This window comes from Meriones unguiculatus, chromosome X (assembly GCF_030254825.1).
Source record: "Meriones unguiculatus strain TT.TT164.6M chromosome X, Bangor_MerUng_6.1, whole genome shotgun sequence".
In the NCBI taxonomy this organism is placed as follows: domain Eukaryota; kingdom Metazoa; phylum Chordata; class Mammalia; order Rodentia; family Muridae; genus Meriones; species Meriones unguiculatus.
Window position 1 is genome coordinate 150,574,889 of NC_083369.1, and position 27,276 is coordinate 150,602,164.

Sequence of the window (27,276 nt, forward strand, 5' to 3'; positions counted from 1 at the left end):
ATGGCACAGGAAAGTTCAGTCTTTGCAGGTGAAAATTCACCACTTTCAGGAGAAACTTCAACCTTCACAGGAAAACCTGAAACCACTGCTTCTGACATGAGAACATTGCAAGGGAATCTTCAAACATCACATGGGACATTTCAGTCACATCACAGGAAAATCCAAACATCACAGGTAAAAAGCGAGCCAAGCCAGGTGACATTTCAAACATTGTAGGAAAAACTTCAAACATCACAATGGAAACGTGAACCATCGCAGGTGAAGTTTCAGGCACCTCAAAAGAAGGACAACTATGGAAGGTGTAATTTTAAACTTTGGAGGAAAAAAAATCAACCATAACAGGTAAAACATCAACCATTACTGGCAGAAATTCTGCAATGGCTCAGGAAAGTTCAGTCTTTACAGGCAAAAATTAAACAATCTCAGGTTAAATTTCAACCTTTACAGAAAAGAATTCAACCATCGTAGGTGACATTTCAACCATCACAAGAGAGATTTCAAATATCTCAAGCGACATTTCAGGCAACTCCCAGGAAAGTTCAACCATCCCAGGAGATAATCCAGCCTGCATAGGTGAAATTTCAAACTTTTGAGGAAAACCTTCAGCCATCAAAATGGAAACTTCATCCACCGAGCGTGAAATTTCAGCCACCTCAATAAAATTTCAACTATCAAGGGTGCAAATTTTTAATTTCTGAGAAAACAGTTAACAATGCTAGGTAAAACTTCAAATATTACATGGGAAATTTCAGTGATGGCACAGGAAAGTTCAGTCTTTGCAGGTGAAAATTCAACCATCTCAGGCAAAACTTCAACCTTCATAGCAAAAAGGTCAACCATTGTAGTTGACATTTTAACCATCGAAAGAGAGATTTCAAAAATAACAGGCAAGATATAGTCACCTCAAAGGAAAGTTCCGCCATCACAGCAGAAACTACCAGGTGAAATTTCAACATTTGCTGGAGAATCGTCAGCCATCACAATGGAAACTTCAACCACTGCAGGTGAAATTTCATCCACCTCAAAGGAAACTTCAAATATTGAGGGTGAATATTTAAACTTTCTAGGAAATAGGCCAACCATCCTTCATTCAAACTCAGCCATTACCAGGGAAGTTTCAGCGATGGCACAGGAAAGTTCAGTCTTTGCAGGTGAAAATTCACCACTTTCAGGAGAAACTTCAACCTTCACAGGAAAACCTGAAACCACTGCTTCTGACATGAGAACATTGCAAGGGAATCTTCAAACATCACATGGGACATTTCAGTCACATCACAGGAAAATCCAAACATCACAGGTAAAAAGCGAGCCAAGCCAGGTGACATTTCAAACATTGTAGGAAAAACTTCAAACATCACAATGGAAACGTGAACCATCGCAGGTGAAGTTTCAGGCACCTCAAAAGAAGGACAACTATGGAAGGTGTAATTTTAAACTTTGGAGGAAAAAAAATCAACCATAACAGGTAAAACATCAACCATTACTGGCAGAAATTCTGCAATGGCTCAGGAAAGTTCAGTCTTTACAGGCAAAAAGTAAACAATCTCAGGTTAAATTTCAACCTTTACAGAAAAAAATTCAACCATCGTAGGTGACATTTCAACCATCACAAGAGAGATTTCAAATATCTCAAGCGACATTTCAGGCAACACCCAGGAAAGTTCAACCATCCCAGGAGATAATCCAGCCTGCAGAGGTGAAATTTCAAACTTTTGAGGAAAATCTTCAGCCATCAAAATGGAAACTTCAACCACCGAGTGTGAAATTTCAGCCACCTCAAAAAAATTTCAACTATCAAGGGTGCAAATTTTAACTTTCTGAGAAAACAGTTAACAATGCTAGGTAAAACTTCAAATATTACATGGGAAATTTCAGTGATGGCACAGGAAAGTTCAGTCTTTGCAGGTGAAAATTCAACCATCTCTGGCAAAACGTCAACCTTCATAGGAAAAAAGTCAACCATTGTAGTTGACATTTTGACCATCGAAAGAGAGACTGCAAAAATAACAGGCAAGATATAGTCACCTCAAAGGAAAGTTCCGCCATCACAGCAGAAACTACCAGGTGAAATTTCAACATTTGCTGGAGAATCGTCAGCCATCACAATGGAAACTTCAACCACTGCAGGTGAAATTTCATCCACCTCAAAGGAAACTTCAACTATTGAGGGTGAATATTTAAACTTTCTAGGAAATAGGCCAACCATCCTTCATTCAAACTCAACCATTACCAGGGAAGTTTCAGCGATGGCACAGGAAAGTTCAGTCTTTGCAGGTGAAAATTCACCACTTTCAGGAGAAACTTCAACCTTCACAGGAAAACCTGAAACCACTGCTTCTGACATGAGAACATTGCAAGGGAATCTTCAAACATCACATGGGACATTTCAGTCACATCACAGGAAAATCCAAACATCACAGGTAAAAAGCGAGCCAAGCCAGGTGACATTTCAAACATTGTAGGAAAAACTTCAAACATCACAATGGAAACGTGAACCATCGCAGGTGAAGTTTCAGGCACCTCAAAAGAAGGACAACTATGGAAGGTGTAATTTTAAACTTTGGAGGAAAAAAAATCAACCATAACAGGTAAAACATCAACCATTACTGGCAGAAATTCTGCAATGGCTCAGGAAAGTTCAGTCTTTACAGGCAAAAAGTAAACAATCTCAGGTTAAATTTCAACCTTTACAGAAAAGAATTCAACCATCGTAGGTGACATTTCAACCATCACAAGAGAGATTTCAAATATCTCAAGCGACATTTCAGGCAACTCCCAGGAAAGTTCAACCATCCCAGGAGATAATCCAGCCTGCATAGGTGAAATTTCAAACTTTTGAGGAAAACCTTCAGCCATCAAAATGGAAACTTCATCCACCGAGCGTGAAATTTCAGCCACCTCAATAAAATTTCAACTATCAAGGGTGCAAATTTTTAATTTCTGAGAAAACAGTTAACAATGCTAGGTAAAACTTCAAATATTACATGGGAAATTTCAGTGATGGCACAGGAAAGTTCAGTCTTTGCAGGTGAAAATTCAACCATCTCAGGCAAAACTTCAACCTTCATAGCAAAAAGGTCAACCATTGTAGTTGACATTTTAACCATCGAAAGAGAGATTTCAAAAATAACAGGCAAGATATAGTCACCTCAAAGGAAAGTTCCGCCATCACAGCAGAAACTACCAGGTGAAATTTCAACATTTGCTGGAGAATCGTCAGCCATCACAATGGAAACTTCAACCACTGCAGGTGAAATTTCATCCACCTCAAAGGAAACTTCAAATATTGAGGGTGAATATTTAAACTTTCTAGGAAATAGGCCAACCATCCTTCATTCAAACTCAACCATTACCAGGGAAGTTTCAGCGATGGCACAGGAAAGTTCAGTCTTTGCAGGTGAAAATTCACCACTTTCAGGAGAAACTTCAACCTTCACAGGAAAACCTGAAACCACTGCTTCTGACATGAGAACATTGCAAGGGAATCTTCAAACATCACATGGGACATTTCAGTCACATCACAGGAAAATCCAAACATCACAGGTAAAAAGCGAGCCAAGCCAGGTGACATTTCAAACATTGTAGGAAAAACTTCAAACATCACAATGGAAACGTGAACCATCGCAGGTGAAGTTTCAGGCACCTCAAAAGAAGGACAACTATGGAAGGTGTAATTTTAAACTTTGGAGGAAAAAAAATCAACCATAACAGGTAAAACATCAACCATTACTGGCAGAAATTCTGCAATGGCTCAGGAAAGTTCAGTCTTTACAGGCAAAAAGTAAACAATCTCAGGTTAAATTTCAACCTTTACAGAAAAAAATTCAACCATCGTAGGTGACATTTCAACCATCACAAGAGAGATTTCAAATATCTCAAGCGACATTTCAGGCAACACCCAGGAAAGTTCAACCATCCCAGGAGATAATCCAGCCTGCAGAGGTGAAATTTCAAACTTTTGAGGAAAATCTTCAGCCATCAAAATGGAAACTTCAACCACCGAGTGTGAAATTTCAGCCACCTCAAAAAAATTTCAACTATCAAGGGTGCAAATTTTAACTTTCTGAGAAAACAGTTAACAATGCTAGGTAAAACTTCAAATATTACATGGGAAATTTCAGTGATGGCACAGGAAAGTTCAGTCTTTGCAGGTGAAAATTCAACCATCTCAGGCAAAACGTCAACCTTCATAGGAAAAAGGTCAACCATTGTAGTTGACATTTTGACCATCGAAAGAGAGACTGCAAAAATAACAGGCAAGATATAGTCACCTCAAAGGAAAGTTCCGCCATCACAGCAGAAACTACCAGGTGAAATTTCAACATTTGCTGGAGAATCGTCAGCCATCACAATGGAAACTTCAACCACTGCAGGTGAAATTTCATCCACCTCAAAGGAAACTTCAACTATTGAGGGTGAATATTTAAACTTTCTAGGAAATAGGCCAACCATCCTTCATTCAAACTCAACCATTACCAGGGAAGTTTCAGCGATGGCACAGGAAAGTTCAGTCTTTGCAGGTGAAAATTCACCACTTTCAGGAGAAACTTCAACCTTCACAGGAAAACCTGAAACCACTGCTTCTGACATGAGAACATTGCAAGGGAATCTTCAAACATCACATGGGACATTTCAGTCACATCACAGGAAAATCCAAACATCACAGGTAAAAAGCGAGCCAAGCCAGGTGACATTTCAAACATTGTAGGAAAAACTTCAAACATCACAATGGAAACGTGAACCATCGCAGGTGAAGTTTCAGGCACCTCAAAAGAAGGACAACTATGGAAGGTGTAATTTTAAACTTTGGAGGAAAAAAAATCAACCATAACAGGTAAAACATCAACCATTACTGGCAGAAATTCTGCAATGGCTCAGGAAAGTTCAGTCTTTACAGGCAAAAATTCAACAATCTCAGGTTAAATTTCAACCTTTACAGAAAAGAATTCAACCATCGTAGGTGACATTTCAACCATCCCAAGAGAGATTTCAAATATCTCAAGCGACATTTCAGGCAACTCCCAGGAAAGTTCAACCATCCCAGGAGATAATCCAGCCTGCATAGGTGAAATTTCAAACTTTTGAGGAAAACCTTCAGCCATCAAAATGGAAACTTCATCCAACGAGCGTGAAATTTCAGCCACCTCAATAAAATTTCAACTATCAAGGGTGCAAATTTTTAATTTCTGAGAAAACAGTTAACAATGCTAGGTAAAACTTCAAATATTACATGGGAAATTTCAGTGATGGCACAGGAAAGTTCAGTCTTTGCAGGTGAAAATTCAACCATCTCAGGCAAAACTTCAACCTTCATAGCAAAAAGGTCAACCATTGTAGTTGACATTTTAACCATCGAAAGAGAGATTTCAAAAATAACAGGCAAGATATAGTCACCTCAAAGGAAAGTTCCGCCATCACAGCAGAAACTACCAGGTGAAATTTCAACATTTGCTGGAGAATCGTCAGCCATCACAATGGAAACTTCAACCACTGCAGGTGAAATTTCATCCACCTCAAAGGAAACTTCAAATATTGAGGGTGAATATTTAAACTTTCTAGGAAATAGGCCAACCATCCTTCATTCAAACTCAACCATTACCAGGGAAGTTTCAGCGATGGCACAGGAAAGTTCAGTCTTTGCAGGTGAAAATTCACAACTTTCAGGAGAAACTTCAACCTTCACAGGAAAACCTGAAACCACTGCTTCTGACATGAGAACATTGCAAGGGAATCTTCAAACATCACATGGGACATTTCAGTCACATCACAGGAAAATCCAAACATCACAGGTAAAAAGCGAGCCAAGCCAGGTGACATTTCAAACATTGTAGGAAAAACTTCAAACATCACAATGGAAACGTGAACCATCGCAGGTGAAGTTTCAGGCACCTCAAAAGAAGGACAACTATGGAAGGTGTAATTTTAAACTTTGGAGGAAAAAAAATCAACCATAACAGGTAAAACATCAACCATTACTGGCAGAAATTCTGCAATGGCTCAGGAAAGTTCAGTCTTTACAGGCAAAAAGTAAACAATCTCAGGTTAAATTTCAACCTTTACAGAAAAAAATTCAACCATCGTAGGTGACATTTCAACCATCACAAGAGAGATTTCAAATATCTCAAGCGACATTTCAGGCAACACCCAGGAAAGTTCAACCATCCCAGGAGATAATCCAGCCTGCAGAGGTGAAATTTCAAACTTTTGAGGAAAATCTTCAGCCATCAAAATGGAAACTTCAACCACCGAGTGTGAAATTTCAGCCACCTCAAAAAAATTTCAACTATCAAGGGTGCAAATTTTAACTTTCTGAGAAAACAGTTAACAATGCTAGGTAAAACTTCAAATATTACATGGGAAATTTCAGTGATGGCACAGGAAAGTTCAGTCTTTGCAGGTGAAAATTCAACCATCTCAGGCAAAACGTCAACCTTCATAGGAAAAAGGTCAACCATTGTAGTTGACATTTTGACCATCGAAAGAGAGACTGCAAAAATAACAGGCAAGATATAGTCACCTCAAAGGAAAGTTCCGCCATCACAGCAGAAACTACCAGGTGAAATTTCAACATTTGCTGGAGAATCGTCAGCCATCACAATGGAAACTTCAACCACTGCAGGTGAAATTTCATCCACCTCAAAGGAAACTTCAACTATTGAGGGTGAATATTTAAACTTTCTAGGAAATAGGCCAACCATCCTTCATTCAAACTCAACCATTACCAGGGAAGTTTCAGCGATGGCACAGGAAAGTTCAGTCTTTGCAGGTGAAAATTCACCACTTTCAGGAGAAACTTCAACCTTCACAGGAAAACCTGAAACCACTGCTTCTGACATGAGAACATTGCAAGGGAATCTTCAAACATCACATGGGACATTTCAGTCACATCACAGGAAAATCCAAACATCACAGGTAAAAAGCGAGCCAAGCCAGGTGACATTTCAAACATTGTAGGAAAAACTTCAAACATCACAATGGAAACGTGAACCATCGCAGGTGAAGTTTCAGGCACCTCAAAAGAAGGACAACTATGGAAGGTGTAATTTTAAACTTTGGAGGAAAAAAAATCAACCATAACAGGTAAAACATCAACCATTACTGGCAGAAATTCTGCAATGGCTCAGGAAAGTTCAGTCTTTACAGGCAAAAATTCAACAATCTCAGGTTAAATTTCAACCTTTACAGAAAAGAATTCAACCATCGTAGGTGACATTTCAACCATCCCAAGAGAGATTTCAAATATCTCAAGCGACATTTCAGGCAACTCCCAGGAAAGTTCAACCATCCCAGGAGATAATCCAGCCTGCATAGGTGAAATTTCAAACTTTTGAGGAAAACCTTCAGCCATCAAAATGGAAACTTCATCCAACGAGCGTGAAATTTCAGCCACCTCAATAAAATTTCAACTATCAAGGGTGCAAATTTTTAATTTCTGAGAAAACAGTTAACAATGCTAGGTAAAACTTCAAATATTACATGGGAAATTTCAGTGATGGCACAGGAAAGTTCAGTCTTTGCAGGTGAAAATTCAACCATCTCAGGCAAAACTTCAACCTTCATAGCAAAAAGGTCAACCATTGTAGTTGACATTTTAACCATCGAAAGAGAGATTTCAAAAATAACAGGCAAGATATAGTCACCTCAAAGGAAAGTTCCGCCATCACAGCAGAAACTACCAGGTGAAATTTCAACATTTGCTGGAGAATCGTCAGCCATCACAATGGAAACTTCAACCACTGCAGGTGAAATTTCATCCACCTCAAAGGAAACTTCAAATATTGAGGGTGAATATTTAAACTTTCTAGGAAATAGGCCAACCATCCTTCATTCAAACTCAACCATTACCAGGGAAGTTTCAGCGATGGCACAGGAAAGTTCAGTCTTTGCAGGTGAAAATTCACCACTTTCAGGAGAAACTTCAACCTTCACAGGAAAACCTGAAACCACTGCTTCTGACATGAGAACATTGCAAGGGAATCTTCAAACATCACATGGGACATTTCAGTCACATCACAGGAAAATCCAAACATCACAGGTAAAAAGCGAGCCAAGCCAGGTGACATTTCAAACATTGTAGGAAAAACTTCAAACATCACAATGGAAACGTGAACCATCGCAGGTGAAGTTTCAGGCACCTCAAAAGAAGGACAACTATGGAAGGTGTAATTTTAAACTTTGGAGGAAAAAAAATCAACCATAACAGGTAAAACATCAACCATTACTGGCAGAAATTCTGCAATGGCTCAGGAAAGTTCAGTCTTTACAGGCAAAAAGTAAACAATCTCAGGTTAAATTTCAACCTTTACAGAAAAAAATTCAACCATCGTAGGTGACATTTCAACCATCACAAGAGAGATTTCAAATATCTCAAGCGACATTTCAGGCAACACCCAGGAAAGTTCAACCATCCCAGGAGATAATCCAGCCTGCAGAGGTGAAATTTCAAACTTTTGAGGAAAATCTTCAGCCATCAAAATGGAAACTTCAACCACCGAGTGTGAAATTTCAGCCACCTCAAAAAAATTTCAACTATCAAGGGTGCAAATTTTAACTTTCTGAGAAAACAGTTAACAATGCTAGGTAAAACTTCAAATATTACATGGGAAATTTCAGTGATGGCACAGGAAAGTTCAGTCTTTGCAGGTGAAAATTCAACCATCTCAGGCAAAACGTCAACCTTCATAGGAAAAAGGTCAACCATTGTAGTTGACATTTTGACCATCGAAAGAGAGACTGCAAAAATAACAGGCAAGATATAGTCACCTCAAAGGAAAGTTCCGCCATCACAGCAGAAACTACCAGGTGAAATTTCAACATTTGCTGGAGAATCGTCAGCCATCACAATGGAAACTTCAACCACTGCAGGTGAAATTTCATCCACCTCAAAGGAAACTTCAACTATTGAGGGTGAATATTTAAACTTTCTAGGAAATAGGCCAACCATCCTTCATTCAAACTCAACCATTACCAGGGAAGTTTCAGCGATGGCACAGGAAAGTTCAGTCTTTGCAGGTGAAAATTCACCACTTTCAGGAGAAACTTCAACCTTCACAGGAAAACCTGAAACCACTGCTTCTGACATGAGAACATTGCAAGGGAATCTTCAAACATCACATGGGACATTTCAGTCACATCACAGGAAAATCCAAACATCACAGGTAAAAAGCGAGCCAAGCCAGGTGACATTTCAAACATTGTAGGAAAAACTTCAAACATCACAATGGAAACGTGAACCATCGCAGGTGAAGTATCAGGCACCTCAAAAGAAGGACAACTATGGAAGGTGTAATTTTAAACTTTGGAGGAAAAAAAATCAACCATAACAGGTAAAACATCAACCATTACTGGCAGAAATTCTGCAATGGCTCAGGAAAGTTCAGTCTTTACAGGCAAAAATTCAACAATCTCAGGTTAAATTTCAACCTTTACAGAAAAGAATTCAACCATCGTAGGTGACATTTCAACCATCCCAAGAGAGATTTCAAATATCTCAAGCGACATTTCAGGCAACTCCCAGGAAAGTTCAACCATCCCAGGAGATAATCCAGCCTGCATAGGTGAAATTTCAAACTTTTGAGGAAAACCTTCAGCCATCAAAATGGAAACTTCATCCAACGAGCGTGAAATTTCAGCCACCTCAATAAAATTTCAACTATCAAGGGTGCAAATTTTTAATTTCTGAGAAAACAGTTAACAATGCTAGGTAAAACTTCAAATATTACATGGGAAATTTCAGTGATGGCACAGGAAAGTTCAGTCTTTGCAGGTGAAAATTCAACCATCTCAGGCAAAACTTCAACCTTCATAGCAAAAAGGTCAACCATTGTAGTTGACATTTTAACCATCGAAAGAGAGATTTCAAAAATAACAGGCAAGATATAGTCACCTCAAAGGAAAGTTCCGCCATCACAGCAGAAACTACCAGGTGAAATTTCAACATTTGCTGGAGAATCGTCAGCCATCACAATGGAAACTTCAACCACTGCAGGTGAAATTTCATCCACCTCAAAGGAAACTTCAAATATTGAGGGTGAATATTTAAACTTTCTAGGAAATAGGCCAACCATCCTTCATTCAAACTCAACCATTACCAGGGAAGTTTCAGCGATGGCACAGGAAAGTTCAGTCTTTGCAGGTGAAAATTCACCACTTTCAGGAGAAACTTCAACCTTCACAGGCAAACCTGAAACCACTGCTTCTGACATGAGAACATTGCAAGGGAATCTTCAAACATCACATGGGACATTTCAGTCACATCACAGGAAAATCCAAACATCACAGGTAAAAAGCGAGCCAAGCCAGGTGACATTTCAAACATTGTAGGAAAAACTTCAAACATCACAATGGAAACGTGAACCATCGCAGGTGAAGTTTCAGGCACCTCAAAAGAAGGACAACTATGGAAGGTGTAATTTTAAACTTTGGAGGAAAAAAAATCAACCATAACAGGTAAAACATCAACCATTACTGGCAGAAATTCTGCAATGGCTCAGGAAAGTTCAGTCTTTACAGGCAAAAAGTAAACAATCTCAGGTTAAATTTCAACCTTTACAGAAAAAAATTCAACCATCGTAGGTGACATTTCAACCATCACAAGAGAGATTTCAAATATCTCAAGCGACATTTCAGGCAACACCCAGGAAAGTTCAACCATCCCAGGAGATAATCCAGCCTGCATAGGTGAAATTTCAAACTTTTGAGGAAAATCTTCAGCCATCAAAATGGAAACTTCAACCACCGAGTGTGAAATTTCAGCCACCTCAAAAAAATTTCAACTATCAAGGTTGCAAATTTTAAATTTCTGAGAAAACAGTTAACAATGCTAGGTAAAACTTCAAATATTACATGGGAAATTTCAGTGATGGCACTGGAAAGTTCAGTCTTTGCAGGTGAAAATTCAACCATCTCAGGCAAAACGTCAACCTTCATAGGAAAAAGGTCAACCATTGTAGTTGACATTTTGACCATCGAAAGAGAGACTGCAAAAATAACAGGCAAGATATAGTCACCTCAAAGGAAAGTTCCGCCATCACAGCAGAAACTACCAGGTGAAAATTCAACATTTGCTGGAGAATCGTCAGCCATCACAATGGAAACTTCAAACACTGCAGGTGAAATTTCATCCACCTCAAAGGAAACTTCAACTATTGAGGGTGAATATTTAAACTTTCTAGGAAATACGCCAACCATCCTTCATTCAAACTCAACCATTACCAGGGAAGTTTCAGCAATGGCACAGGAAAGTTCAGTCTTTGCAGGTGAAAATTCACCACTTTCAGGAGAAACTTCAACCTTCACAGGAAAACCTGAAACCACTGCTTCTGACATGAGAACATTGCAAGGGAGTTTTCAAACATCACATGGGACATTTCAGTCACATCACAGGAAAATCCAAACATCACAGGTAAAAAGCGAGCCAAGCCAGGTGACATTTCAAACATTGTAGGAAAAACTTCAAACATCACAATGGAAACGTGAACCATCGCAGGTGAAGTTTCAGGCACCTCAAAAGAAGGACAACTATGGAAGGTGTAATTTTAAACTTTGGAGGAAAAAAAATCAACCATAACAGGTAAAACATCAACCATTACTGGCAGAAATTCTGCAATGGCTCAGGAAAGTTCAGTCTTTACAGGCAAAAATTAAACAATCTCAGGTTAAATTTCAACCTTTACAGAAAAGAATTCAACCATCGTAGGTGACATTTCAACCATCACAAGAGAGATTTCAAATATCTCAAGCGACATTTCAGGCAACACCCAGGAAAGTTCAACCATCCCAGGAGATAATCCAGCCTGCATAGGTGAAATTTCAAACTTTTGAGAAAAACCTTCAGCCATCAAAATGGAAACTTCAACCACCTAGCGTGAAATTTCAGCCACCTCAAAGAAATTTCAACTATCAAGGGTGCAAATTTTAAATTTCTGAGAAAACAGTTAACAATGCTAGGTAAAACTTCAAATATTACATGGGAAATTTCAGTGATGGCACTGGAAAGTTCAGTCTTTGCAGGTGAAAATTCAACCATCTCAGGCAAAACGTCAACCTTCATAGGAAAAAGGTCAACCATTGTAGTTGACATTTTGACCATCGAAAGAGAGACTGCAAAAATAACAGGCAAGATATAGTCACCTCAAAGGAAAGTCCCGCCATCACAGCAGAAACTACCAGGTGAAATTTCAACATTTGCTGGAGAATCTTCAGCCATCACAATGGAAACTTCAACCACTGCAGGTGAAATTTCATCCACCTCAAAGGAAACTTCAACTATTGAGGGTGAATATTTAAACTTTCTAGGAAATAGGCCAACCATCCTTCATTCAAACTCAACCATTACCAGGGAAGTTTCAGCGATGGCACAGGAAAGTTCAGTCTTTGCAGGTGAAAATTCACCACTTTCAGGAGAAACTTCAACCTTCACAGGAAAACCTGAAACCACTGCTTCTGACATGAGAACATTGCAAGGGAATCTTCAAACATCACATGGGACATTTCAGTCACATCACAGGAAAATCCAAACATCACAGGTAAAAAGCGAGCCAAGCCAGGTGACATTTCAAACATTGTAGGAAAAACTTCAAACATCACAATGGAAACGTGAACCATCGCAGGTGAAGTTTCAGGCACCTCAAAAGAAGGACAACTATGGAAGGTGTAATTTTAAACTTTGGAGGAAAAAAAATCAACCATAACAGGTAAAACATCAACCATTACTGGCAGAAATTCTGCAATGGCTCAGGAAAGTTCAGTCTTTACAGGCAAAAATTAAACAATCTCAGGTTAAATTTCAACCTTTACAGAAAAGAATTCAACCATCGTAGGTGACATTTCAACCATCACAAGAGAGATTTCAAATATCTCAAGCGACATTTCAGGCAACTCCCAGGAAAGTTCAACCATCCCAGGAGATAATCCAGCCTGCATAGGTGAAATTTCAAACTTTTGAGGAAAACCTTCAGCCATCAAAATGGAAACTTCATCCACCGAGCGTGAAATTTCAGCCACCTCAATAAAATTTCAACTATCAAGGGTGCAAATTTTTAATTTCTGAGAAAACAGTTAACAATGCTAGGTAAAACTTCAAATATTACATGGGAAATTTCAGTGATGGCACAGGAAAGTTCAGTCTTTGCAGGTGAAAATTCAACCATCTCAGGCAAAACTTCAACCTTCATAGCAAAAAGGTCAACCATTGTAGTTGACATTTTGACCATCGAAAGAGAGATTTCAAAAATAACAGGCAAGATATAGTCACCTCAAAGGAAAGTTCCGCCATCACAGCAGAAACTACCAGGTGAAATTTCAACATTTGCTGGAGAATCGTCAGCCATCACAATGGAAACTTCAACCACTGCAGGTGAAATTTCATCCACCTCAAAGGAAACTTCAAATATTGAGGGTGAATATTTAAACTTTCTAGGAAATAGGCCAACCATCCTTCATTCAAACTCAGCCATTACCAGGGAAGTTTCAGCGATGGCACAGGAAAGTTCAGTCTTTGCAGGTGAAAATTCACCACTTTCAGGAGAAACTTCAACCTTCACAGGAAAACCTGAAACCACTGCTTCTGACATGAGAACATTGCAAGGGAATCTTCAAACATCACATGGGACATTTCAGTCACATCACAGGAAAATCCAAACATCACAGGTAAAAAGCGAGCCAAGCCAGGTGACATTTCAAACATTGTAGGAAAAACTTCAAACATCACAATGGAAACGTGAACCATCGCAGGTGAAGTTTCAGGCACCTCAAAAGAAGGACAACTATGGAAGGTGTAATTTTAAACTTTGGAGGAAAAAAAATCAACCATAACAGGTAAAACATCAACCATTACTGGCAGAAATTCTGCAATGGCTCAGGAAAGTTCAGTCTTTACAGGCAAAAAGTAAACAATCTCAGGTTAAATTTCAACCTTTACAGAAAAAAATTCAACCATCGTAGGTGACATTTCAACCATCACAAGAGAGATTTCAAATATCTCAAGCGACATTTCAGGCAACACCCAGGAAAGTTCAACCATCCCAGGAGATAATCCAGCCTGCAGAGGTGAAATTTCAAACTTTTGAGGAAAATCTTCAGCCATCAAAATGGAAACTTCAACCACCGAGTGTGAAATTTCAGCCACCTCAAAAAAATTTCAACTATCAAGGGTGCAAATTTTAAATTTCTGAGAAAACAGTTAACAATGCTAGGTAAAACTTCAAATATTACATGGGAAATTTCAGTGATGGCACTGGAAAGTTCAGTCTTTGCAGGTGAAAATTCAACCATCTCAGGCAAAACGTCAACCTTCATAGGAAAAAGGTCAACCATTGTAGTTGACATTTTGACCATCGAAAGAGAGACTGCAAAAATAACAGGCAAGATATAGTCACCTCAAAGGAAAGTTCCGCCATCACAGCAGAAACTACCAGGTGAAAATTCAACATTTGCTGGAGAATCGTCAGCCATCACAATGGAAACTTCAACCACTGCAGGTGAAATTTCATCCACCTCAAAGGAAACTTCAACTATTGAGGGTGAATATTTAAACTTTCTAGGAAATACGCCAACCATCCTTCATTCAAACTCAACCATTACCAGGGAAGTTTCAGCAATGGCACAGGAAAGTTCAGTCTTTGCAGGTGAAAATTCACCACTTTCAGGAGAAACTTCAACCTTCACAGGAAAACCTGAAACCACTGCTTCTGACATGAGAACATTGCAAGGGAGTTTTCAAACATCACATGGGACATTTCAGTCACATCACAGGAAAATCCAAACATCACAGGTAAAAAGCGAGCCAAGCCAGGTGACATTTCAAACATTGTAGGAAAAACTTCAAACATCACAATGGAAACGTGAACCATCGCAGGTGAAGTTTCAGGCACCTCAAAAGAAGGACAACTATGGAAGGTGTAATTTTAAACTTTGGAGGAAAAAAAATCAACCATAACAGGTAAAACATCAACCATTACTGGCAGAAATTCTGCAATGGCTCAGGAAAGTTCAGTCTTTACAGGCAAAAATTAAACAATCTCAGGTTAAATTTCAACCTTTACAGAAAAGAATTCAACCATCGTAGGTGACATTTCAACCATCACAAGAGAGATTTCAAATATCTCAAGCGACATTTCAGGCAACACCCAGGAAAGTTCAACCATCCCAGGAGATAATCCAGCCTGCATAGGTGAAATTTCAAACTTTTGAGAAAAACCTTCAGCCATCAAAATGGAAACTTCAACCACCTAGCGTGAAATTTCAGCCACCTCAAAGAAATTTCAACTATCAAGGGTGCAAATTTTAAATTTCTGAGAAAACAGTTAACAATGCTAGGTAAAACTTCAAATATTACATGGGAAATTTCAGTGATGGCACTGGAAAGTTCAGTCTTTGCAGGTGAAAATTCAACCATCTCAGGCAAAACGTCAACCTTCATAGGAAAAAGGTCAACCATTGTAGTTGACATTTTGACCATCGAAAGAGAGACTGCAAAAATAACAGGCAAGATATAGTCACCTCAAAGGAAAGTCCCGCCATCACAGCAGAAACTACCAGGTGAAAATTCAACATTTGCTGGAGAATCGTCAGCCATCACAATGGAAACTTCAACCACTGCAGGTGAAATTTCATCCACCTCAAAGGAAACTTCAACTATTGAGGGTGAATATTTAAACTTTCTAGGAAATAGGCCAACCATCCTTCATTCAAACTCAACCATTACCAGGGAAGTTTCAGCGATGGCACAGGAAAGTTCAGTCTTTGCAGGTGAAAATTCACCACTTTCAGGAGAAACTTCAACCTTCACAGGAAAACCTGAAACCACTGCTTCTGACATGAGAACATTGCAAGGGAATCTTCAAACATCACATGGGACATTTCAGTCACATCACAGGAAAATCCAAACATCACAGGTAAAAAGCGAGCCAAGCCAGGTGACATTTCAAACATTGTAGGAAAAACTTCAAACATCACAATGGAAACGTGAACCATCGCAGGTGAAGTTTCAGGCACCTCAAAAGAAGGACAACTATGGAAGGTGTAATTTTAAACTTTGGAGGAAAAAAAATCAACCATAACAGGTAAAACATCAACCATTACTGGCAGAAATTCTGCAATGGCTCAGGAAAGTTCAGTCTTTACAGGCAAAAATTAAACAATCTCAGGTTAAATTTCAACCTTTACAGAAAAGAATTCAACCATCGTAGGTGACATTTCAACCATCACAAGAGAGATTTCAAATATCTCAAGCGACATTTCAGGCAACTCCCAGGAAAGTTCAACCATCCCAGGAGATAATCCAGCCTGCATAGGTGAAATTTCAAACTTTTGAGGAAAACCTTCAGCCATCAAAATGGAAACTTCATCCACCGAGCGTGAAATTTCAGCCACCTCAATAAAATTTCAACTATCAAGGGTGCAAATTTTTAATTTCTGAGAAAACAGTTAACAATGCTAGGTAAAACTTCAAATATTACATGGGAAATTTCAGTGATGGCACAGGAAAGTTCAGTCTTTGCAGGTGAAAATTCAACCATCTCAGGCAAAACTTCAACCTTCATAGCAAAAAGGTCAACCATTGTAGTTGACATTTTAACCATCGAAAGAGAGATTTCAAAAATAACAGGCAAGATATAGTCACCTCAAAGGAAAGTTCCGCCATCACAGCAGAAACTACCAGGTGAAATTTCAACATTTGCTGGAGAATCGTCAGCCATCACAATGGAAACTTCAACCACTGCAGGTGAAATTTCATCCACCTCAAAGGAAACTTCAAATATTGAGGGTGAATATTTAAACTTTCTAGGAAATAGGCCAACCATCCTTCATTCAAACTCAGCCATTACCAGGGAAGTTTCAGCGATGGCACAGGAAAGTTCAGTCTTTGCAGGTGAAAATTCACCACTTTCAGGAGAAACTTCAACCTTCACAGGAAAACCTGAAACCACTGCTTCTGACATGAGAACATTGCAAGGGAATCTTCAAACATCACATGGGACATTTCAGTCACATCACAGGAAAATCCAAACATCACAGGTAAAAAGCGAGCCAAGCCAGGTGACATTTCAAACATTGTAGGAAAAACTTCAAACATCACAATGGAAACGTGAACCATCGCAGGTGAAGTTTCAGGCACCTCAAAAGAAGGACAACTATGGAAGGTGTAATTTTAAACTTTGGAGGAAAAAAAATCAACCATAACAGGTAAAACATCAACCATTACTGGCAGAAATTCTGCAATGGCTCAGGAAAGTTCAGTCTTTACAGGCAAAAAGTAAACAATCTCAGGTTAAATTTCAACCTTTACAGAAAAAAATTCAACCATCGTAGGTGACATTTCAACCATCACAAGAGAGATTTCAAATATCTCAAGCGACATTTCAGGCAACACCCAGGAAAGTTCAACCATCCCAGGAGATAATCCAGCCTGCAGAGGTGAAATTTCAAACTTTTGAGGAAAATCTTCAGCCATCAAAATGGAAACTTCAACCACCGAGTGTGAAATTTCAGCCACCTCAAAAAAATTTCAACTATCAAGGGTGCAAATTTTAACTTTCTGAGAAAACAGTTAACAATGCTAGGTAAAACTTCAAATATTACATGGGAAATTTCAGTGATGGCACAGGAAAGTTCAGTCTTTGCAGGTGAAAATTCAACCATCTCTGGCAAAACGTCAACCTTCATAGGAAAAAAGTCAACCATTGTAGTTGACATTTTGACCATCGAAAGAGAGACTGCAAAAATAACAGGCAAGATATAGTCACCTCAAAGGAAAGTTCCGCCATCACAGCAGAAACTACCAGGTGAAATTTCAACATTTGCTGGAGAATCGTCAGCCATCACAATGGAAACTTCAACCACTGCAGGTGAAATTTCATCCACCTCAAAGGAAACTTCAAATATTGAGGGTGAATATTTAAACTTTCTAGGAAATAGGCCAACCATCCTTCATTCAAACTCAGCCATTACCAGGGAAGTTTCAGCGATGGCACAGGAAAGTTCAGTCTTTGCAGGTGAAAATTCACCACTTTCAGGAGAAACTTCAACCTTCACAGGAAAACCTGAAACCACTGCTTCTGACATGAGAACATTGCAAGGGAATCTTCAAACATCACATGGGACATTTCAGTCACATCACAGGAAAATCCAAACATCACAGGTAAAAAGCGAGCCAAGCCAGGTGACATTTCAAACATTGTAGGAAAAACTTCAAACATCACAATGGAAACGTGAACCATCGCAGGTGAAGTTTCAGGCACCTCAAAAGAAGGACAACTATGGAAGGTGTAATTTTAAACTTTGGAGGAAAAAAAATCAACCATAACAGGTAAAACATCAACCATTACTGGCAGAAATTCTGCAAAGGCTCAGGAAAGTTCAGTCTTTACAGGCAAAAAGTAAACAATCTCAGGTTAAATTTCAACCTTTACAGAAAAAAATTCAACCATCGTAGGTGACATTTCAACCATCACAAGAGAGATTTCAAATATCTCAAGCGACATTTCAGGCAACACCCAGGAAAGTTCAACCATCCCAGGAGATAATCCAGCCTGCAGAGGTGAAATTTCAAACTTTTGAGGAAAATCTTCAGCCATCAAAATGGAAACTTCAACCACCGAGTGTGAAATTTCAGCCACCTCAAAAAAATTTCAACTATCAAGGGTGCAAATTTTAACTTTCTGAGAAAACAGTTAACAATGCTAGGTAAAACTTCAAATATTACATGGGAAATTTCAGTGATGGCACAGGAAAGTTCAGTCTTTGCAGGTGAAAATTCAACCATCTCTGGCAAAACGTCAACCTTCATAGGAAAAAAGTCAACCATTGTAGTTGACATTTTGACCATCGAAAGAGAGACTGCAAAAATAACAGGCAAGATATAGTCACCTCAAAGGAAAGTTCCGCCATCACAGCAGAAACTACCAGGTGAAATTTCAACATTTGCTGGAGAATCGTCAGCCATCACAATGGAAACTTCAACCACTGCAGGTGAAATTTCATCCACCTCAAAGGAAACTTCAACTATTGAGGGTGAATATTTAAACTTTCTAGGAAATAGGCCAACCATCCTTCATTCAAACTCAACCATTACCAGGGAAGTTTCAGCGATGGCACAGGAAAGTTCAGTCTTTGCAGGTGAAAATTCACCACTTTCAGGAGAAACTTCAACCTTCACAGGAAAACCTGAAACCACTGCTTCTGACATGAGAACATTGCAAGGGAATCTTCAAACATCACATGGGACATTTCAGTCACATCACAGGAAAATCCAAACATCACAGGTAAAAAGCGAGCCAAGCCAGGTGACATTTCAAACATTGTAGGAAAAACTTCAAACATCACAATGGAAACGTGAACCATCGCAGGTGAAGTTTCAGGCACCTCAAAAGAAGGACAACTATGGAAGGTGTAATTTTAAACTTTGGAGGAAAAAAAATCAACCATAACAGGTAAAACATCAACCATTACTGGCAGAAATTCTGCAATCGCTCAGGAAAGTTCAGTCTTTACAGGCAAAAATTAAACAATCTCAGGTTAAATTTCAACCTTTACAGAAAAGAATTCAACCATCGTAGGTGACATTTCAACCATCACAAGAGAGATTTCAAATATCTCAAGCGACATTTCAGGCAACTCCCAGGAAAGTTCAACCATCCCAGGAGATAATCCAGCCTGCATAGGTGAAATTTCAAACTTTTGAGGAAAACCTTCAGCCATCAAAATGGAAACTTCATCCACCGAGCGTGAAATTTCAGCCACCTCAATAAAATTTCAACTATCAAGGGTGCAAATTTTTAATTTCTGAGAAAACAGTTAACAATGCTAGGTAAAACTTCAAATATTACATGGGAAATTTCAGTGATGGCACAGGAAAGTTCAGTCTTTGCAGGTGAAAATTCAACCATCTCAGGCAAAACTTCAACCTTCATAGCAAAAAGGTCAACCATTGTAGTTGACATTTTAACCATCGAAAGAGAGATTTCAAAAATAACAGGCAAGATATAGTCACCTCAAAGGAAAGTTCCGCCATCACAGCAGAAACTACCAGGTGAAATTTCAACATTTGCTGGAGAATCGTCAGCCATCACAATGGAAACTTCAACCACTGCAGGTGAAATTTCATCCACCTCAAAGGAAACTTCAAATATTGAGGGTGAATATTTAAACTTTCTAGGAAATAGGCCAACCATCCTTCATTCAAACTCAACCATTACCAGGGAAGTTTCAGCGATGGCACAGGAAAGTTCAGTCTTTGCAGGTGAAAATTCACCACTTTCAGGAGAAACTTCAACCTTCACAGGAAAACCTGAAACCACTGCTTCTGACATGAGAACATTGCAAGGGAATCTTCAAACATCACATGGGACATTTCAGTCACATCACAGGAAAATCCAAACATCACAGGTAAAAAGCGAGCCAAGCCAGGTGACATTTCAAACATTGTAGGAAAAACTTCAAACATCACAATGGAAACGTGAACCATCGCAGGTGAAGTTTCAGGCACCTCAAAAGAAGGACAACTATGGAAGGTGTAATTTTAAACTTTGGAGGAAAAAAAATCAACCATAACAGGTAAAACATCAACCATTACTGGCAGAAATTCTGCAATGGCTCAGGAAAGTTCAGTCTTTACAGGCAAAAAGTAAACAATCTCAGGTTAAATTTCAACCTTTACAGAAAAAAATTCAACCATCGTAGGTGACATTTCAACCATCACAAGAGAGATTTCAAATATCTCAAGCGACATTTCAGGCAACACCCAGGAAAGTTCAACCATCCCAGGAGATAATCCAGCCTGCAGAGGTGAAATTTCAAACTTTTGAGGAAAATCTTCAGCCATCAAAATGGAAACTTCAACCACCGAGTGTGAAATTTCAGCCACCTCAAAAAAATTTCAACTATCAAGGGTGCAAATTTTAACTTTCTGAGAAAACAGTTAACAATGCTAGGTAAAACTTCAAATATTACATGGGAAATTTCAGTGATGGCACAGGAAAGTTCAGTCTTTGCAGGTGAAAATTCAACCATCTCAGGCAAAACGTCAACCTTCATAGGAAAAAGGTCAACCATTGTAGTTGACATTTTGACCATCGAAAGAGAGACTGCAAAAATAACAGGCAAGATATAGTCACCTCAAAGGAAAGTTCCGCCATCACAGCAGAAACTACCAGGTGAAATTTCAACATTTGCTGGAGAATCGTCAGCCATCACAATGGAAACTTCAACCACTGCAGGTGAAATTTCATCCACCTCAAAGGAAACTTCAACTATTGAGGGTGAATATTTAAACTTTCTAGGAAATAGGCCAACCATCCTTCATTCAAACTCAACCATTACCAGGGAAGTTTCAGCGATGGCACAGGAAAGTTCAGTCTTTGCAGGTGAAAATTCACCACTTTCAGGAGAAACTTCAACCTTCACAGGAAAACCTGAAACCACTGCTTCTGACATGAGAACATTGCAAGGGAATCTTCAAACATCACATGGGACATTTCAGTCACATCACAGGAAAATCCAAACATCACAGGTAAAAAGCGAGCCAAGCCAGGTGACATTTCAAACATTGTAGGAAAAACTTCAAACATCACAATGGAAACGTGAACCATCGCAGGTGAAGTTTCAGGCACCTCAAAAGAAGGACAACTATGGAAGGTGTAATTTTAAACTTTGGAGGAAAAAAAATCAACCATAACAGGTAAAACATCAACCATTACTGGCAGAAATTCTGCAATGGCTCAGGAAAGTTCAGTCTTTACAGGCAAAAATTCAACAATCTCAGGTTAAATTTCAACCTTTACAGAAAAGAATTCAACCATCGTAGGTGACATTTCAACCATCCCAAGAGAGATTTCAAATATCTCAAGCGACATTTCAGGCAACTCCCAGGAAAGTTCAACCATCCCAGGAGATAATCCAGCCTGCATAGGTGAAATTTCAAACTTTTGAGGAAAACCTTCAGCCATCAAAATGGAAACTTCATCCAACGAGCGTGAAATTTCAGCCACCTCAATAAAATTTCAACTATCAAGGGTGCAAATTTTTAATTTCTGAGAAAACAGTTAACAATGCTAGGTAAAACTTCAAATATTACATGGGAAATTTCAGTGATGGCACAGGAAAGTTCAGTCTTTGCAGGTGAAAATTCAACCATCTCAGGCAAAACTTCAACCTTCATAGCAAAAAGGTCAACCATTGTAGTTGACATTTTAACCATCGAAAGAGAGATTTCAAAAATAACAGGCAAGATATAGTCACCTCAAAGGAAAGTTCCGCCATCACAGCAGAAACTACCAGGTGAAATTTCAACATTTGCTGGAGAATCGTCAGCCATCACAATGGAAACTTCAACCACTGCAGGTGAAATTTCATCCACCTCAAAGGAAACTTCAAATATTGAGGGTGAATATTTAAACTTTCTAGGAAATAGGCCAACCATCCTTCATTCAAACTCAACCATTACCAGGGAAGTTTCAGCGATGGCACAGGAAAGTTCAGTCTTTGCAGGTGAAAATTCACCACTTTCAGGAGAAACTTCAACCTTCACAGGAAAACCTGAAACCACTGCTTCTGACATGAGAACATTGCAAGGGAATCTTCAAACATCACATGGGACATTTCAGTCACATCACAGGAAAATCCAAACATCACAGGTAAAAAGCGAGCCAAGCCAGGTGACATTTCAAACATTGTAGGAAAAACTTCAAACATCACAATGGAAACGTGAACCATCGCAGGTGAAGTTTCAGGCACCTCAAAAGAAGGACAACTATGGAAGGTGTAATTTTAAACTTTGGAGGAAAAAAAATCAACCATAACAGGTAAAACATCAACCATTACTGGCAGAAATTCTGCAATGGCTCAGGAAAGTTCAGTCTTTACAGGCAAAAAGTAAACAATCTCAGGTTAAATTTCAACCTTTACAGAAAAAAATTCAACCATCGTAGGTGACATTTCAACCATCACAAGAGAGATTTCAAATATCTCAAGCGACATTTCAGGCAACACCCAGGAAAGTTCAACCATCCCAGGAGATAATCCAGCCTGCATAGGTGAAATTTCAAACTTTTGAGGAAAATCTTCAGCCATCAAAATGGAAACTTCAACCACCGAGTGTGAAATTTCAGCCACCTCAAAAAAATTTCAACTATCAAGGGTGCAAATTTTAAATTTCTGAGAAAACAGTTAACAATGCTAGGTAAAACTTCAAATATTACATGGGAAATTTCAGTGATGGCACTGGAAAGTTCAGTCTTTGCAGGTGAAAATTCAACCATCTCAGGCAAAACGTCAACCTTCATAGGAAAAAGGTCAACCATTGTAGTTGACATTTTGACCATCGAAAGAGAGACTGCAAAAATAACAGGCAAGATATAGTCACCTCAAAGGAAAGTTCCGCCATCACAGCAGAAACTACCAGGTGAAAATTCAACATTTGCTGGAGAATCGTCAGCCATCACAATGGAAACTTCAAACACTGCAGGTGAAATTTCATCCACCTCAAAGGAAACTTCAACTATTGAGGGTGAATATTTAAACTTTCTAGGAAATACGCCAACCATCCTTCATTCAAACTCAACCATTACCAGGGAAGTTTCAGCAATGGCACAGGAAAGTTCAGTCTTTGCAGGTGAAAATTCACCACTTTCAGGAGAAACTTCAACCTTCACAGGAAAACCTGAAACCACTGCTTCTGACATGAGAACATTGCAAGGGAGTTTTCAAACATCACATGGGACATTTCAGTCACATCACAGGAAAATCCAAACATCACAGGTAAAAAGCGAGCCAAGCCAGGTGACATTTCAAACATTGTAGGAAAAACTTCAAACATCACAATGGAAACGTGAACCATCGCAGGTGAAGTTTCAGGCACCTCAAAAGAAGGACAACTATGGAAGGTGTAATTTTAAACTTTGGAGGAAAAAAAATCAACCATAACAGGTAAAACATCAACCATTACTGGCAGAAATTCTGCAATGGCTCAGGAAAGTTCAGTCTTTACAGGCAAAAAGTAAACAATCTCAGGTTAAATTTCAACCTTTACAGAAAAAAATTCAACCATCGTAGGTGACATTTCAACCATCACAAGAGAGATTTCAAATATCTCAAGCGACATTTCAGGCAACACCCAGGAAAGTTCAACCATCCCAGGAGATAATCCAGCCTGCATAGGTGAAATTTCAAACTTTTGAGAAAAACCTTCAGCCATCAAAATGGAAACTTCAACCACCTAGCGTGAAATTTCAGCCACCTCAAAGAAATTTCAACTATCAAGGGTGCAAATTTTAAATTTCTGAGAAAACAGTTAACAATGCTAGGTAAAACTTCAAATATTACATGGGAAATTTCAGTGATGGCACTGGAAAGTTCAGTCTTTGCAGGTGAAAATTCAACCATCTCAGGCAAAACGTCAACCTTCATAGGAAAAAGGTCAACCATTGTAGTTGACATTTTGACCATCGAAAGAGAGACTGCAAAAATAACAGGCAAGATATAGTCACCTCAAAGGAAAGTCCCGCCATCACAGCAGAAACTACCAGGTGAAAATTCAACATTTGCTGGAGAATCGTCAGCCATCACAATGGAAACTTCAACCACTGCAGGTGAAATTTCATCCACCTCAAAGGAAACTTCAACTATTGAGGGTGAATATTTAAACTTTCTAGGAAATACGCCAACCATCCTTCATTCAAACTCAACCATTACCAGGGAAGTTTCAGCGATGGCACAGGAAAGTTCAGTCTTTGAAGGTGAAAATTCACCACTTTCAGGAGAAACTTCAACCTTCACAGGAAAACCTGAAACCACTGCTTCTGAAATGAGAACATTGCAAGGGAGTCTTCAAACATCACATGGGACATTTCAGTCACATCACAGGAAAATCCAAACATCACAGGTAAAAAGCGAGCCAAGCCAGGTGACATTTCAAACATTGTAGGAAAAACTTCAAACATCACAATGGAAACGTGAACCATCGCAGGTGAAGTTTCAGGCACCTCAAAAGAAGGACAACTATGGAAGGTGTAATTTTAAACTTTGGAGGAAAAAAAATCAACCATAACAGGTAAAACATCAACCATTACTGGCAGAAATTCTGCAATGGCTCAGGAAAGTTCAGTCTTTACAGGCAAAAAGTAAACAATCTCAGGTTAAATTTCAACCTTTACAGAAAAAAATTCAACCATCGTAGGTGACATTTCAACCATCACAAGAGAGATTTCAAATATCTCAAGCGACATTTCAGGCAACACCCAGGAAAGTTCAACCATCCCAGGAGATAATCCAGCCTGCATAGGTGAAATTTCAAACTTTTGAGGAAAATCTTCAGCCATCAAAATGGAAACTTCAACCACCGAGTGTGAAATTTCAGCCACCTCAAAAAAATTTCAACTATCAAGGGTGCAAATTTTAAATTTCTGAGAAAACAGTTAACAATGCTAGGTAAAACTTCAAATATTACATGGGAAATTTCAGTGATGGCACTGGAAAGTTCAGTCTTTGCAGGTGAAAATTCAACCATCTCAGGCAAAACGTCAACCTTCATAGGAAAAAGGTCAACCATTGTAGTTGACATTTTGACCATCGAAAGAGAGACTGCAAAAATAACAGGCAAGATATAGTCACCTCAAAGGAAAGTCCCGCCATCACAGCAGAAACTACCAGGTGAAAATTCAACATTTGCTAGAGAATCGTCAGCCATCACAATGGAAACTTCAAACACTGCAGGTGAAATTTCATCCACCTCAAAGGAAACTTCAACTATTGAGGGTGAATATTTAAACTTTCTAGGAAATACGCCAACCATCCTTCATTCAAACTCAACCATTACCAGGGAAGTTTCAGCAATGGCACAGGAAAGTTCAGTCTTTGCAGGTGAAAATTCACCACTTTCAGGAGAAACTTCAACCTTCACAGGAAAACCTGAAACCACTGCTTCTGACATGAGAACATTGCAAGGGAGTTTTCAAACATCACATGGGACATTTCAGTCACATCACAGGAAAATCCAAACATCACAGGTAAAAAGCGAGGCAAGCCAGGTGACATTTCAAACATTGTAGGAAAAACTTCAAACATCACAATGGAAACGTGAACCATCGCAGGTGAAGTTTCAGGCACCTCAAAAGAAGGACAACTATGGAAGGTGTAATTTTAAACTTTGGAGGAAAAAAAATCAACCATAACAGGTAAAACATCAACCATTACTGGCAGAAATTCTGCAATGGCTCAGGAAAGTTCAGTCTTTACAGGCAAAAATTAAACAATCTCAGGTTAAATTTCAACCTTTACAGAAAAGAATTCAACCATCGTAGGTGACATTTCAACCATCACAAGAGAGATTTCAAATATCTCAAGCGACATTTCAGGGAACACCCAGGAAAGTTCAACCATCCAGGAGATAATCCAGCCTGCATAGGTGAAATTTCAAACTTTTGAGGAAAACCTTCAGCCATGAAAATGGAAACTTCAACCACCTAGCGTGAAATTTCAGCCACCTCAAAGAAATTTCAACTATCAAGGGTGCAAATTTTAAATTTCTGAGAAAACAGTTAACAATGCTAGGTAAAACTTCAAATATTACATGGGAAATTTCAGTGATGGCACAGGAAAGTTCAGTCTTTGCAGGTGAAAATTCAACCATCTCAGGCAAAACGTCAACCTTCATAGGAAAAAGGTCAACCTTTGTAGTTGACATTTTGACCATCGAAAGAGAGACTGCAAAAATAACAGGCAAGATATAGTCACCTCAAAGGAAAGTTCCGCCATCACAGCAGAAACTACCAGGTGAAATTTCAACATTTGCTGGAGAATCTTCAGCCATCACAATGGAAACTTCAACCACTGCAGGTGAAATTTCATCCACCTCAAAGGAAACTTCAACTATTGAGGGTGAATATTTAAACTTTCTAGGAAATAGGCCAACCATCCTTCATTCAAACTCAACCATTACCAGGGAAGTTTCAGCGATGGCACAGGAAAGTTCAGTCTTTGCAGGTGAAAATTCACCACTTTCAGGAGAAACTTCAACCTTCACAGGAAAACCTGAAACCACTGCTTCTGACATGAGAACATTGCAAGGGAGACTTCAAACATCACATGGGACATTTCAGTCACATCACAGGAAAATCCAAACATCACAGGTAAAAAGCGAGGCAAGCCAGGTGACATTTCAAACATTGTAGGAAAAACTTCAAACATCACAATGGAAACGTGAACCATCGCAGGTGACGTTTCAGGCACCTCAAAAGAAGGACAACTATGGAAGGTGTAATTTTAAACTTTGGAGGAAAA